Source organism: Pristiophorus japonicus, chromosome 9 (assembly GCF_044704955.1).
Source record: "Pristiophorus japonicus isolate sPriJap1 chromosome 9, sPriJap1.hap1, whole genome shotgun sequence".
NCBI classification, from domain to species: Eukaryota; Metazoa; Chordata; class Chondrichthyes; family Pristiophoridae; genus Pristiophorus; species Pristiophorus japonicus.
Window position 1 is genome coordinate 212,661,161 of NC_091985.1, and position 14,112 is coordinate 212,675,272.

The 14,112-nt window shown below is 46.9% G+C and overlaps 2 protein-coding genes across 4 annotated transcripts in view; one reads left to right on the forward strand and one right to left on the reverse strand.

Moving 5' to 3' along the window:
• Nucleotides 1-4,377, reverse strand: part of LOC139273633 (zinc finger protein 79-like) — a 37,988-nt gene extending 33,611 nt beyond the window's left edge. For all 3 annotated transcript variants that reach the window (XR_011595263.1, XM_070890623.1, XM_070890622.1), the window contains exon 1: nt 4,167-4,377. The gene's annotated coding sequence lies outside the window, so the exon portion shown is untranslated. The remainder of the gene's footprint in view (nt 1-4,166) is intronic.
• The window catches only part of LOC139274112 (uncharacterized), a 438,299-nt gene that overhangs the window by 356,421 nt on the left and 67,766 nt on the right, over nt 1-14,112 (forward strand).

Here is a 14,112-nt window from a genome sequence, read left to right on the forward strand (position 1 = left end):
CAGATCCTTCCCATTCTGTCTCCCTTACCCGGGACACACGCTGTCCACACACAGCCCGAGAATGGCCTCTCCCTTCCCCCACTCACTCCATGCACTGAGACCAGTTCTTGCTCCACTCCGCCTGTTACACACAGCCCCCGACTCCCCCTGAACTTCCCCTAGACTCAGTGCCGATCTCTGAGCCCATCTGCGGACACACTCCCAAAGCGATGTGCTGCTGCAAGGAGGCTGCTGCTCGCTGCCTTACCCCGGGGCCGCGGTGTCTCCATTCCCGGCTGTTTAAACCATCTTCTTCCGCTCACTGAGTGAATGGCGCTCACAGGTGGGGCTGGGGGAGGGGAGGGTGCATGTGATCTTCTGCTCACTGGAAATCAACACAGGGGGCAGGGCTTATTCACACATGCGCAGTCTATAATCAGCAAAGTGAACTTTCCCAATTCACTTTAATCAGAGTATGAGCAAAGGAACTGGGGGGGGGGGGGGGTGGGGGTTGGGGGGCAAGGACCAGCCAGCCAGCCTGTCTGGGCAGGATCCTCTTATTTCACATGATGTGGACACACTTGTGAGTACAACACTGACACATAGAAACATAGAAAATAGGTGCAAGAGTAGGCCATTTCGGCCATTCAATGAGTTCATGACTGAACATGCAACTTCAGTACCCCATTCCTGCTTTCTCACCATACCCCTTGAGCCCTCTAGTAGTAAGGACTACATCTAACTCCTTTTTGAATATATTTAGTGAATTGGCCTCAACAACTTTCTGTGGTAGAGAATTCCACAGGTTCACCACTCTCTGGATGAAGAAGTTTCTCCTCATCTCGGTCCTAAATGGCTTACCCCTTATCCTTAGACTGTGACCCCTGGTTCTGGACTTCCCCAACATTGGGAACATTCTTCCTGCATCTAACCTGTCTAAACCCGTCAGAATTTTAAACGTTTCTATGAGATTCCCTCTCATTCTTCTGAACTCCAGTGAATACAAGCCCAGTTGATCCAATCTTTCTTCATATGTCAGACACTGTTTCTCTCTCTGGTGCTATACATGAATGTGTGATACTAGTATTGAGCCTAATATGCAGACACAGTTAGGGTGTTTAAGACTGATACTATGCCTGTCTCTCTGCCGCTCACTCTGATAGCCATCTCTGGGTGATGAGGATGGGATGGATAGATCACTGTTAAATGTCCCTCAGTTTAGGAGGAGAGAGAGACAGACAAAAAGAGGCTGGTAGGGCGGTGAACACAATTTATATTTTCACGTTAATCAAATATATTGGCATATATGAAGGGGAACTAATGTTTGACAAATTTGCTAGAATTCTTTGAGGATGTAACGAGAAGGGTGGATTAAGGGGAACCAGTGGATGATGTATTTGGACTTCCAGAAGGCATTTGACAAGGTGCCACATAAAACATTACTGCACAAGATAAAAGTTCACGGAGTTGGGGGTAATATATTAGCATGGATAGAGGCTTGACTAACTAACAGAAAACAGAGTCGGGATAAATGGTTCATGCTCTGGTTGCCAATCAGTAACCAGTGGCGTGCCGCAGGGATTAGTGCTGGGACCCCAACTATTTACAATCTATATTAACAACTTGGAAGAAAGGACCAAGTGTAACGTAGCCAAGTTTGCTGATGATACAAAGATGGGAGGAAAAGCAATGTGTGAGGAGGACACAAAAAATCTGCAAAAGAACATAGACAGGCTAAGTGAGTGGGCAAAAATTTGGCAGATGGAGTATAATGTTGGAAATTGTGAAGTCATGCACTTCGGCAGAAAAAAAATCAAAGAGCAAGTTATTTTATAAATAGAGAAAAATTGCAAAGTGCTGCAGTACAGCAGGACCTGGGGGTATTTGTGCATGAAACACAAAAGGTTAGTATGCAGGTACAGCAAGTGATCAGGAAGGCCAATGGAATCTTGGACTTTATTGCAAAGGGGGTGGAGTATAAAAGCAGGGAAGTCTTGCTACAGTTATACAAGGTATTGGTGAGGCCACACCTGGAATACTGCATATAGTTTTGGTTTCCTGATTTATGAAAGGATATACTTGCTTTGGAGGCTGCTCAGAGAAGGTGCACGAGGTTGATTCCGGAGATGAGGGGGTTGACTTATGAGGAAAGGATGAGTAGGTTGAGCCTCGACTCATTGGAAGTCAGAAGATTGAGAGGTGATCTTATCAAAACGTATAAGATTATGAGGGGACTTGACAAGATGGATGCAGAGAGAATGTTTCCACTGATAGGGGAGACTAGAACTAGGGGGCATAATCTTAGAATAAGGGGCCACCCATTTAAAACTGAGATGAGGAGAAATTTCTTCTCTCAGATGGTTGTAAATCTGTGGAATTCGCTACCTCAGAGTTGTGAAAGCTGGGACATTGAATAAATTTAAAACAGAGATAGACAGTTTCTTAACCGATAAGGGAATAAGGGGTTATGGGGAGCAGGCAGGGAAGTGGACTTGAGTCCATGATCGGATCAGCCATGATCATATTAAATGGCGGAGCAGGCTCGAGGGGCCATATGGCCATACTTTTGCTCCTATTTCTTATGTTCTTATGTAAATTTGAGGTCATCCAAAACTCGACAGCCCATGTCCTAACTTGCACCAAGTCCCGATCACCCCCGTGCTCGCTGACCTACATTGGCTCCCAGTTATGCAACGCCTCGATTTCAAAATTCTCATCCTTGTTTACAAATCCCTCCATGGCCTTGCCCCTCCCTATCTCTAATCTCTTTCAGCCTCACAATGCCACGTGATGTCTGCGTTCCTCAAAATTGGCCCGCTTGAGCATTCCTGATTAGAACTGTTCAACATCGGTGGCCGTACCTTCAGCTGCCTGGGCCCCAAGCTCTGGAACTCCCTCCCTCAGCCTCTGGACATTTCTTTCCCCCTTTAAGGTGCCCCTTAAACTACACTTTGACAAACTTTTGGTCATCTGCTATAATTTCTTCTTATGTGGTTCGGTGTCAAATTTATTTGCTTTGTCTTATAACACTGAAGTGCCTTGGGACATTTTACTACGTTAAAAGCGGTATATAAATAAAGTTGTTGTTGTTGAAAGCAATGGGAGCTCCCATTATTACCAATGAGAATACTAGATGTTCATTGGTGGTTCAGGCCCACGTGATCCCAGGATACGAATACATACCTGGAAGACATGTTCCTGTACACTGCACTACGAAACTCAGACTCCGACCACAATCCTATGTTCCTCTGAGACCATCAGGCAATTAAAAAAAAAAATTCTGGTCGGATGCGTTCACCGAAAAGAAACTTCCAACCGCAATTTTCCGCCCAAAGTATTGGTTTAATTTCTCTGCCATTTCCTTATTCCCCATTATAATTTCTCAGCCTGTAGGGGACTCACATTTACTTTCGCTAATTTTTCCTTTTTAACATACCTACAGAAGCTTTTACAGTCTGTTTTTATGTCTCTCGCTAGTTTACTCTCATTTTCTATTTTCCCTTTATGTTTCTTGATCCTCCTTTGCTGAATTCTAAAATGCTCCCAATTCCCAGGCTTACTGCTCTTTTTGGCAACATTATAAGCTTCTTCCTAAAACTATTTTTAACTTCACTTGTTAGCCACGGTTGGACCACCTTTCCTGAGGGTGTTTTGTGCCTTAAAAGGTATTTATTGTTGTAAATTGTGCATTAATTCTTTAATGTGAGCCATTGCTTATCTGTCTCGATACCTTTTAATGTAGTTTCCTAATCTACCTCAGCCAACTCACCTCTCATACCTAAAAAGTTTGCTTTGTTTAAATTTAAGACCCCAGTTTCGGATTTAACAAAATCACTTTCAAACTTAATGTTACATTTTATCATATTATGGTCATTCTTCCGTTGCCAGCACGTCCCATGTACAAATAAACAAAATAAACAAGACTCACGGTTAAAAGTTGTTGCTGTTAATAATCACAAATCACTTTTTACAAATCACTCCAGGGCCTCGCCCCTCCCGATCTCTGGAATCTGTTGCAGCCCACAAGATGTCTGCACTCCTCAAATTCTGCCCTTTTGACCATCCCTGATTATAATCGCTCCACCATCGGTGTCTGGCCCTTCAGCTGCCTGGGCCCCGAGCTCTGGAACTCCCTCCCTAAACCTCTCCGCCTCTTTCCTACTTTCAGACCCTCCTTAAAAACCTACCTCTTTGACCCAGCTTTTGGTCATCTGCCGTAATTTCTGCTTCCGTGGCTCGGTGTTAAATGTATGTGTTGTGTCCTAGAACACTGCTGTGAAGCGCCTTGGGACGTTTTACTTCGTTAAAGACGCTCTATAAAGAAAAATTATTATTAATACTGCAGGAGTGAGAAATTGAGTGGTCTGGGAGTCCGGCGCAGGCGCACTGCGAGCGGTTCAGCACTAGATGTCACAGGCGATGTGGACGGAGCTGTGACGTCTCCTGGTAACAGTTGAACGGCCGCAATTTTTGAAATCAGGAACCACGTGACCCCCGAGCTGCCCAGCGCGCCTTCATCACAGTGGGCGGGGCTCTGCGGCGCTACCGGCTCCTATTGGTGGGAGTGGCTGGCAATCTTCTTCGTGCAGCCAATAGACGGACGGGAATTCACTAAAGGTCATTAATTTATGCAGGAACGCGCTCTGTGGCCGCAGTGCGCATGCTCGGTACCGCCCTGCCCACCTCCAGTCCCCGGATGCCGCGCAGTTTGCTGTAACCAGCGGTTGGACAATGTGGGGAACCGGGGGCCGCAGGGAACCGGACTGATGGTGGGCGGCTGGGGCCTGGTGAGTCTGTGAGGGAAAACACCGAACTGAACAAACAGCCCCGGAGTTCAGGGTTTGGGGACATGCGGGAGATAGACTGAAACGTCCAGTGAGCTCAGACAGTGTGTAACCCCGGGACCCAGTGAGCTCAGACAGTGTGTAACCCGGGGGCCCAGTGAGATCAGACGGCGTGTAACCCGGGGGCCCAGTGAGATCAGACAGTGTGTAACCCGGGGGCCCGGTGAGCTCAGACAGTGTGTAACCCAGGGGCCCAGTGAGATCAGACACTGTGTAACCCGGGGGCCCAGTGAGATCAGACAGTGTGTAACCCGGGGGCCCGGTGAGCTCAGACAGTGTGTAACCCGGGGGCCCGGTGAGCTCAGACAGTGTGTAACCCGGGGGCCCAGTGAGATCAGACAGTGTGTAACCCGGGGAGAATCTGGTGATTTTCTGTAAATCCAGACGGGCGGGTCAGGAATCTTGAGGAAAAGGATAAAATCAAACAGAAATACTGGACATATACTTTTCTGAAACGTTGGAAAAACACTTTACACTACATTCCACTTCACAACATTAATATTCTTCTAATTTTCTGCCCTGTCATAATTAGATCTCCCGGTGAATGGCGGAGTGATTGAGAAAGTTCCACAGCTGGAAGGAAACAGGGATTGTGGACTGAGGAACAACAGCAGGTGAACCAGCACAGGATTGTGAGAGCACCAACCAGGGAGCCCTTTCCGATTGAAAGCGCTTCAATAGATCGACTGGGGAGAAAGGTAAGAGAAAGTGCCATTTACTCAGATACACACCGGTCCTGTAGACAGTACACACAGGTTACAAGGTAAGACAGGAAATGAGACTGGGAGAGACTGACCACCGAGCACAATTATCCAGCATGAGACCGTGCAATGGGATGTGAAGTGAGATCACTTTCTGTCTCTAAACACACAGTCACAGTGAATCTTGTGTGTGTTTTAGAGTAAAGGGCTTTGATCTAAGAGGTGACTCCAGTTTGAGGCAGAGCCCAGCAGATGGACCTGTCTCTGTACATTAGGTGGGACTGAACTCACACCGACACCATCAGATCTCAATGTTCAAATATTTCCCATCTGGTGAGAAAGCCATTGGAAAGATTGAACCGGAAGCACGTCGTCAATTCATTGATCATGATGCACAGACCAATCTGAAATACCAGCACGGCCTATCACTGACAGAATCAATTATTCATTCATGAACATTTGGAATTAACAGAAAATATATTGATAAGTACTACTATTGAAGTATTGGCCACTCGAGGTATGTAGTATTCTAATAAACTGAAACACAGATATGGAGAGTTGAAATTTATTGATTGCCGTCGTACTTGACCCCGAGATAAGCTTCCGAATCCATATTCCCTCAGTCACCAAGTACATTTACTTCCAGCTCCATAACATCGCCGGTCTCTGCCCCTTCCTCAGCTCAACTGCTCAAACCCTCATCCATGCCTCTGTTACCACTACATTGGACTATTTCCAATGCTCTCCTGATCGGCCTCACACCTTGCACTCTCCGCAAGCTTAAGCTTATCAAAAACACTCCTGCCCGTATCCTTACTCAAGAACACAAGAAGTAGCAGCAGGCGTAGGCCATACGGCCCCTCCCGTCTGCTCCGCCATTCAGTAAGATCTCTGTTCAATAGAGAATTTCAAAGATTCACAACTCTTCAGTGAAGAAATATCTCATCTCCGTCTTAAATGGCCAATCTCTTATCCTAATACTAGGACCCCTAGCTCTAGACTATTCAGCCCTTGTCAATTCTATATTTCAATGATATCACCTTCCATTCTTCTAAACTCCAGAGAATATAGGCCTATTCGACTCAGTCTGTCCTCAGCCCTCTCATCCCAACTTGTACCAATTTCCATTCATCCCTGTGCTCACTGAACTACATTGGCTCCTGCTCCATCGATTTCAAAATGCTGATCCTTGTTTTGAAATCTGTCCAGGACCTTACCCCTCCCTATTGCTGTAACCTCCTCCAGCCCTACAACCCTCAGAGATCTTTGCATTCCTCCAATTCTGGCCTCTTGAGCAGCCCTAATTTTCATCCCTCCAATATTGGTGGCCATACCTTCAGCTGCCGAGACCATAAGCTCTGGAATTCCCTCCCTAAACCTCCACCTTCAAAATGCTCCTTAATACCTACCCTTTTGAACAAGCTTTTAATCCTGTGGTAGTATTTCCTTACGTGTCTGGATTTTAAATTCTGTTTGCTAACGGTCCTGTGAAGTGCCTTGGGACATTTTACTACGTTTAAGGTGTGATATAAATGCAATTTGTTGCTGATAACTGAAGATATTTATAATTGTAATATAACAAAACTACAGGCATGGGGAATTGTAATAGATTGATAACTGCAGAGGAAGAGGATTGTTTTGTATTGCTAACAGCATGAATTATTTTAACGTGAGGTGGCCATTGCGCACCGGCTACCACAAGGGCTTGGCAGAGCAAGGTCTTGGTCCAATGGCAAGGGGATCCAAGACGGCTGGACACCAAGCTCTGCTGCATGTTTCCTCTGGTACTGACACTCACTGGAGTACAGTTTCCTCTGGCACTGACTCACTGGGGTACAGTTTCCTCTGGTACTGACACTCACTGGAGTACAGTTTCCTCTGGCACTGACTCTCGCTGGGGTACAGTTTCCTCTGGCACAGATTTACTGTGTATCTAATTCGTGCTGTCCCTGCCCTGGGAGTGCTTGATGGGACAGTATAAAGGGAGCTTCGCTCTTTACCGAACCCGTGCTGTACCTGACCTGGAATTGTTTGTTGGGACAGTGTAGAGGGAGCTTTGCTCTGTCTCTAACCTGTGCTCTGCCTGCCCTGTGAGCTTTGATGGGTCGCTGTAGGGGAAACTTTCCTCTGAATCTAACCTGTACTCCAACTGCCCGAGTTGTATCTGATGGGACAGTTTTGAGAGAGGTTTACTCTGTATCTCATCATCATCATCATTGGCAGTACCTTGAAACATAGAAAATAGGTGCAGGAGTAGGCCATTCGGCCTTTCGTGCCTGCACCACCATTCAATATGATCATGGCTGATCATGCAACTTCAGTACCCCATTCCTGCTTTCTCTCCATACTCCTTGATCCCTTTAGCTAAAAGGGTCAAATCTAACTCCCTTTTGAATATATCTAATGAACTGGCCTCAACAACGTTTTGTGATGGAGAATTCCACAGGTTTACAATTCTCTGAGTGAAGAAGTTTCTCCTCATCGCGGTCCTAAATGGCTGACCCCTTATCCTTAGGCTGTGACCCCTGGTTCTGGACTTCCCCAACATTAGGAACATTCTTCCTGCATCTAACCTGTCCAATCCCGTCAGAATGTTATATTTTTCTGTGAGATCCCCTCTCATTCTTCTAAATTCCATTGAATATGAGCCTAGTCGATCCAGTCTTTCTTCATATGTCAGTCCTGCCATCCCGGGAATCAGTCTGGTGAACCTTCGCTGCACTTCCTCAATAGCAAGAATGTCCTTCCTCAGATTAGGAGACCAAAACTGTACACAATATTCAAGGTGTTGCCTCACCAAGGCCCTGTACAACTGCAGTAAGACCTCCCTGCTCCTATACCCAAATCCTCTCGCTATGAAGGCCAACATGCCATTTACCACCTTCACCGCATGCTGTACCTGCATGCCAACTTTCAATGACTGATGTACCATGACACCCAGATCTCATTGCGCCTCCCCTTTTCCTAATCTGTCACCATTCAGATAATATTCTACCTTCCTGTTTTTGCCACCAAAGTGGATAACCTCACATTTATGTACATTATACTGCATTTGCCCACTCACCTAACCTGTCCAAGTCACCCTGCAGCCTCTTAGCATCCTCCTCACAGCTCACACTGCCACCCAGCTTAGTGTCAGCTGCAAACGAGGATGACTTGCTTCCACGCCAAAAAAGGATGAGTTCACAGGTGTTTCAATGAAGGACCTAATATTCCAGATCCTGAACTACATCCTGAAGGGTGGAAGATGCCTGTGTGTGGCTTTTTTTAACGTGTGGTGGCCGTTGCACGCCAGCCACCACATGGGAAACTCAGTATCTAATCTGTGCTGTGCCTGCTCTGGCATTGTTTGATGGGACAGTGTAAATGGAGGTTTACTCTGTATCTAATCCGTGCTGTTACCCGCCTTGGAAATATTTGATGGGACAGTGTAGAGGAAACTTTACGCTGTATCCAATCCGTGCTATACCTGTCCTGTGAGTTTTTGATGGGACAGTGTAGAGGGAGCTTTGCTCTGTATTTAACCTGTGCTGTACCTGCCCCGGGAGTGTTTTTGGAACAGTGCAGAGGGAGCTTTACTCTGCACCTAACCCGTGTTGTACCTGCACTGGGAGTGTTTGATGGGATAATGTAGAGGGAGGTTTACTGTGTATCTAACCTGTGCTAACCTAGCAAGTTGTGAGGAGGACGCAAAGAATTTACAAACAAATATAGATAGGCTAAGTGAGTGGGCAAAGCTTTGACAGATGGAGTACAATGTGGGGAAAATGTGAGGGTATCCACGTTAGTAGGAGTAATTAAAAAGCAAATTATTATTTAAATTGTGAGAGATTACAAAATGCGGTGGTACAGTGGGATCTGGGGGTCCTTGTACATGAAACACAAACATTTAGCATGCAGTTACTGCAATTAATTAGGAAGGCAAATGGAATGTTGGCCTTTATTGCAAGGGAGATGGGGTATAAAAGTAGGGAAGTCCTGCTCTAACTGTACATGGCATTGGTAAGACCACAACTGGAGTACTGCGTACAGTTTTGGTCTCCTTATTTCAGGAAGGATATACTTGCACTGGAGGCAGTTCAGAGAAGGTTCACGAGGTTGATTGCTGAGATGAAGGGGTTGTCATAATGAGAAAGGTTGAGCAGGTTGGGCCTGTACACATTGGAGTTTAGAAGACTTGGAGGTGATCTTATTGAAACGTATAAGATTCTGAGGGGGCTTGACAGGGTAGATACAGAGAGGATGTTTCCCCACGTGGGGGAATCTAACACTAGGGGGCATAGTTTCAGAATAAGTTTCATTTAAAAGGGAAATCAGAAGGTGTTTCTTCTCTGAGGGTTGTGAATCTTTGGAATTCGTTACCTCAGAGAGCTGTGGGGGCTGGGTCATTGAATGTATTTAAGGTGGGGATAGACAGATTTTTGAAAGATAAGGGAGTCAAGGATTATGGGGAGCGGGCAGGGAAGTGGAGTTAAGGCCTGAATCTGATCAGCCATGATATTGAATGGCGGAGCAGGCTCGAGGGGCCAAATGGTCTGCTCTGCTCCTATTTCTTATGTTCCATACCTGCCCTTGGAGTGATGGATGGGACAGTGTCGAGGGAGATTTGCTCTGTATCTAATACTTGCTGTACCTGCCCTTGGAGTGTTTGATGGGACAGTGTACAGAGAGCTTTACACTGTATCTAATCAGTGCTGGACCTGCCCTGGTACTGTCTGATGGGACAGTGTAGAGAGAACTTTACTCTCTGCATAACCCATGCTGTACCTGCCTTGTGAGCGATTGATGGGACACTGCAGAGGGAGCTTTCCTCTGTATCTAACCCGTACTCTACCTGCCCTAGTTGTGTTTGATGGGACAGTGTAGTGGGAGCTTTCCGCTATATTGAATCCGGGCTGTACCTGCCTGAGGAATGTTTGATGGGGCAGTTTAGAGGGAGATTTGTTCTGCATCAAATCGTGCTGTACCTGCCCTGGCATTGTTTGATAGGAGAGTATAGAGGAAGCTTTACCCTCTGCCTAACCCATGCTTTACCTGCCCTTGGAGTGTTTGTTGGCCGGTGTAGAGCAAGCTTTACTCTGTATCTAACCTGTGCTGTACCTGCTCTGGCATTGTTTGATGGGCCAGTATAGAGGGAGCTTTACTCTGTATCCAACCTGTGCTATGCCGGCCCTGGGAGTATTTGATGGGACAGTGTAGAGGGAGACCCGAGGTTGCAAGCCATCAGGTCCAGGGGGCTTTTCCACCTTTCATCCCATTATTTTACTGAGCACTTTTTCTTTAGTGATTGCTTTAAGTTCCTCCCTCGCTATAGCCCCTTGATTATCTATTATTGGGGTGTTTTTAATGTCTTCTACCGTGAAGACTGATACAAAATATTTGTTCAAAGTCTCTGCCATTTCCCTGTTCCCCATTATTAATTCCCCAGTCTCATCCTCTAAGGACCAACGTTTACTTTAGCTACCCTATCCTTTTTACATACCTGTAGAAGCTCTTTTTATATTGCTTGCTAGTTTACTCTCATAATCTACCTTCCCTCTCTTTATTATTTCTTTAGTCATCATTTGCTGTTTTGAAAAACATTTGCCAATGCTCTGGCCTCCCACTAACCTTGGCCACTTTGTATGCCATTGTTTTCAATTTGATACCATCCGTTACTTCCTTCATTAACCGCGGATAGTTCTCTCGTCGCTTAAAGTCTTTCCTTCTCATCGAAATATATTTGCTCGTGGCTCAGGTAGTAATCAGAGATTATTATTATTGCCTTTGTGGTTCTGCTTTTTAATTTAGCCTCTAGCTATTCAAAATCCTTCAGCAGAACCGTTTTCTTTATTCTACCTATGTCATTGGTACCTACGTGGACCACGACAACTGGATCTTCCCCCTCCCACTCCAATTCCTCTTCAGCCCAGAGGAGATGTACTTAACCTTGGCACCACGCAGGCATCACAGCCTTCGGGACTCACGCACTCAGCTGCAGAGAACAGTATCTATCTCCGAAACTATACTGTTTCCTAACACGACAACATTTCTTTTTACTCCCCCCACTTGAATGGCCTCCTGTACCACGGCACTGTGGTCAGTTTGCTCATCCTCCCTGCAGTCCCTGCCCTCGTCCAAAAATCTCGTACCTGTTGGACAATTGCAAGGACTGAGGCACCTCCATCACTATCTCCTGGGTCCCCACAGCTGCCTCGCTCGTTGTCACACCCTCCTGTCTCTAACCACGGACCAAATTTGAATTAATGAATCTAAGGGGTGTGACTGTCTCCTGAAACTCAGGGTCTAGGTAACTCTCCCCCTCCCTGATGTGTCGCAGTGTCTGCAGCTCGGACTCCAGCTCATCAACATGGAGCCGAAGTTCCTCGAGCAGCCAACACTTACTGCAGATGTGGTCGCCGTGGACCTCAATGGGGTCAACCAGCTCCCACATGCAGCAGCAGTAACACATTGCTGCCCTGCCATCTCGAATGTATTCAATTAATTTTTCACATTTTGAAAGTTTAGATTTTTAATCCCAGCTCTTAATTTAAACCAATGCCGAAGAAAAGAGAGAAAAACTGACCAACCAATCACTTCCCTGCTTTACTGTGACATCACATTTTGAATCTTTTTACTTCTTATCCTCCCAGGTCACTTGGTGCTGTTTCGGCTGTCTGCTCGGCTGACTCACGCCCTTTGTAGGCTTACCACTGATCCCACTCTCGCGCCCTTTCCGAAGTCCCGCTGCTTGGCTGACTCATGCCCTTTGTAGTCTTGCCGCTGCTCCCGCTCTCGAGCCCTTTCCGAAGGGATGGGCGCAAGTCGGTTTTTCCTCTCGTGTTGGTTCTCTCACCACCTGCTGCAGGCCCAGTCTGGCAGCTATGTCCTTCAGCACTCGGCCAGCTAGGTCAGTAGTGGTGCTACCGAGACAGTCTTGATGGACATTGAAGTCCCCCACACAGAGTACATTCTGTGCACCTTGTTATTCTCAGTGCTTCTTCCAAGTGGTGTTCAACATGGAGGAGTATTGATTCATCAGCTGAAGGAGGACGGTAGGTGGTCATCAGCAGGAGGTTTCCTTGTCCATGCTTGACCTGAAGCCACGAAACTTCATGGGGTCCGGAGTCAATGTTGAAGACTCCCAGGGCCACACCCTCCCGATTGTATACTACTGTACCGCCACCCCTGGTAGGTCTGTCCTCACGGTGGGACAGGACATACCCAGGGATGGTGATGGAGGAGTCTGGGACATTGGCTGAAAGGTATGATTCTGTGAGAATGACGATGTCAGGCTGTTGCTTGACTAGTCTGGGACATCTCTTCCAATTTTGGCACAAGTCCCCAGATATTGGTGAGAAAGACTGGGCTGGGTGTGCCGTTGTCGGGTCCGTAGCCGGTGCTGAGGTCAATGCCGGGTGGTCCATCCGGTTTTATTATTCTTATTGTTTTTCGTAGCGGTGGATCAATTGATGAATCAATATGATCTTATTGAATGGTGGAGCAGGCTCGAGGAGCCAAAGGGCCTACTCCTGCTTCTAATTCTTATGTGCTTATTCCCTAGCCCAGATCCTGTCTCTATATTAAGAGCAATGGTCCCAACACTGACCCTGGGGGACACCACTGTTTACATCACTCCAGTCTGAAGAACATCCATTAACCACTACTCTCTGTTTTCTGCCCTTTACCCAACTTCCTCTCCACGCGGCCCCACTCCCTTTAATACCATGAGCCTTAATTTGATCAACAAGCCTCCTGTCCGGCACCTTATCAAACACCTTTTGACAATCCATCGACACAACATCCACTGCATTTCCTTTCTCACTGCACTGTGTTATTTCCTGCAATAATCCCTGCTGTCTGTCCTGAATCAATCCATTTCATTACCAAATGTTGCGACGTTTACTTCTGTAACCAGAATCCCCCGCGCAGGGGTAAAGTGCTCTATCAATGACACCAGGAGCCCAGACGTGGGACCGGGCTGTGCTCTCAGCAGGTGCAGTGCCAGCGGTGGAGGTTGTCTGAGGCGGAAGAGATGCTCCGTGAGTTGGTAGAAGCTTGTGAGCTCAGCGGAGGAATTGGACCCCTGGGTGGGCTGGGCAGCTTCATAAACACCTGGTGTAGGCTTCAGACCCCGAATACGAGCCCGCAGACCCCATGTTTAACCCGCGGTGATAGACCCGACCACTCGGGGTAACTAGCCGAATTCTTAGACATAATCAGGGCGTCTGCGCGCGGTCATCTTGTTACAGGAGCAGAGGGCGGGCGGGGCTTTAGGGTCCCAGTGACCAGGAGAGAAAATAATTTCCTAATTTATTCTCAGTCTGCACACTAGGGATGTAGAACTGAACCCAACCAGAGAAGAGGGAGTGAGAAAACTAGATGGAAGAAAGAAATGATGGAGGTGGTGCGATGAGTTTGGATTTCAGCACAGGGTGGAGGGAGAGTCCGTGGGGTGGGAATTTACAGCTTTGGGGGAACAAGAGAGAAAAGAATGTTCCATTGGGCCCAAGTTTGCCCCCCGGAGGTGCGCCAACTTTTTAGAACAGAAACGGCGCCTATTATTTACCTTTTGTATTCTCCCTGCAGTCCGATTGATCCAGGCCCTT